A 2,500-nucleotide genomic window follows, 5' to 3' on the forward strand; every position below is an offset into this window, starting at 1 on the left:
TCGCTTCGCTCGCTGTCCGCCGCTCGCCGCTCGCTCGCGCAGCCAAAAATGGCCAGTTTTGGCCCGTTTTTGGGCCGTTTTGGCCTGTTTTTGGGCTGTTCTTGCGTGGTGCGGCGACCGTCGTGAGCGGAGCAAAATGTCAGCCATCTCAGCACCCTGGAACCCCCCGGGTGGCACAGGGCTGGATGGGGCTTTCGTATAGCAGGGACGGTGCTGCCTCTCGCTTCGCTTGCTGTCCGCCACTCGCCGCTCGCTCGCGCAGCCAAAAATGGCCAGTTTTGGCCCGTTTTTGGGCCGTTTTGGCCAGTTTTTGGCCTGTTCTTGCGTTGCGCGGTGACCGTCGAGAGCGGAGCAAAACGTCAGCCATCTCAGCACCCTGGAACCCCCCGGGTGGCACAGGGCTGGATGGGGCTTTCGTATAGCAGGGACGGTGCTGCCTCACGCTTCGCTCACTGTTCGCCGCTCGCCGCTCGCTCGCGCAGCCAAAAATGGCCTGTTTTGGCCCGTTTTTGGGCTGTTTTGGCCTGTTTTTGGGCTGTTCTTGCGTGGTGCGGTGACCATCGTGAGCGGAGCAAAACGTCAGCCATCTCAGCACCCTGGAACCCCCCGGGTGGCACAGGGCTGGATGGGGCTTTCGTATAGCAGGGACGGTGCTGCCTCTCGCTTCGCTCGCTGTCCGCCGCTCGCCGCTCGCTCGCGCAGCCAAAAATGGCCAGTTTTGGCCCGTTTTTGGGCCGTTTTGGCCTGTTTTTGGGCTGTTCTTGCATGGCGCGGCGACCGTCGTGAGCGGAGCAAAATGTCAGCCATCTCAGCACCCTGGAACCCCCCGGGTGGCACAGGGCTGGATGGGGCTTTCGTATAGCAGGGACGGTGCTGCCTCTCGCTTCGCTCGCTGTCCGCCACTCGCCGCTCGCTCGCGCAGCCAAAAATGGCCAGTTTTGGCCCGTTTTTGGGCCGTTTTGGCCAGTTTTTGGCCTGTTCTTGCGTTGCGCGGTGACCGTCGAGAGCGGACCAAAACGTCAGCCATCTCAGCACCCTGGAACCCCCCGGGTGGCACAGGGCTGGATGGGGCTTTCGTATAGCAGGGACGGTGCTGCCTCACGCTTCGCTCGCTGTTCGCCGCTCGCCGCTCGCTCGCGCAGCCAAAAATGGCCTGTTTTGGCCCGTTTTTGGGCTGTTTTGGCCTGTTTTTGGGCTGTTCTTGCGTGGCGCGGCGACCGTCGTGAGCGGAGCAAAATGTCAGCCATCTCAGCACCCTGGAACCCCCCGGGTGGCACAGGGCTGGATGGGGCTTTCGTATAGCAGGGACGGTGCTGCCTCACGCTTCGCTCGCTGTTCGCCGCTCGCCGCTCGCTCGCGCAGCCAAAAATGGCCTGTTTTGGCCCGTTTTTGGGCTGTTTTGGCCTGTTTTTGGGCTGTTCTTGTGTGGCGCGGCGACCGTCGTGAGCGGAGCAAAATGTCAGCCATCTCAGCACCCTGGAACCCCCCGGGTGGCACAGGGCTGGATGGGGCTTTCGTATAGCAGGGACGGTGCTGCCTCACGCTTCGCTCGCTGTTCGCCGCTCGCCGCTCGCTCGCGCAGCCAAAAATGGCCTGTTTTGGCCCGTTTTTGGGCTGTTTTGGCCTGTTTTTGGGCTGTTCTTGCGTGGCGCGGCGACCGTCGTGAGCGGAGCAAAATGTCAGCCATCTCAGCACCCTGGAACCCCCCGGGTGGCACAGGGCTGGATGGGGCTTTCGTATAGCAGGGACGGTGCTGCCTCACGCTTCGCTCACTGTTCGCCGCTCGCCGCTCGCTCGCGCAGCCAAAAATGGCCTGTTTTGGCCCGTTTTTGGGCTGTTTTGGCCTGTTTTTGGGCTGTTCTTGCGTGGTGCGGCGACCATCGTGAGCGGAGCAAAACGTCAGCCATCTCAGCACCCTGGAACCCCCCGGGTGGCACAGGGCTGGATGGGGCTTTCGTATAGCAGGGACGGTGCTGCCTCTCGCTTCGCTCGCTGTCCGCCGCTCGCCGCTCGCTCGCGCAGCCAAAAATGGCCAGTTTTGGCCCGTTTTTGGGCCGTTTTGGCCTGTTTTTGGGCTGTTCTTGCGTGGTGCGGCGACCGTCGTGAGCGGAGCAAAATGTCAGCCATCTCAGCACCCTGGAACCCCCCGGGTGGCACAGGGCTGGATGGGGCTTTCGTATAGCAGGGACGGTGCTGCCTCTCGCTTCGCTCGCTGTCCGCCACTCGCCGCTCGCTCGCGCAGCCAAAAATGGCCAGTTTTGGCCCGTTTTTGGGCCGTTTTGGCCAGTTTTTGGCCTGTTCTTGCGTTGCGCGGTGACCGTCGAGAGCGGAGCAAAACGTCAGCCATCTCAGCACCCTGGAACCCCCCGGGTGGCACAGGGCTGGATGGGGCTTTCGTATAGCAGGGACGGTGCTGCCTCACGCTTCGCTCACTGTTCGCCGCTCGCCGCTCGCTCGCGCAGCCAAAAATGGCCTGTTTTGGCCCGTTTTTGGGCTGTTT

Source organism: Musa acuminata, unplaced genomic scaffold (genome assembly GCF_036884655.1).
Source record: "Musa acuminata AAA Group cultivar baxijiao unplaced genomic scaffold, Cavendish_Baxijiao_AAA HiC_scaffold_1136, whole genome shotgun sequence".
NCBI classification, from domain to species: Eukaryota; Viridiplantae; Streptophyta; class Magnoliopsida; order Zingiberales; family Musaceae; genus Musa; species Musa acuminata.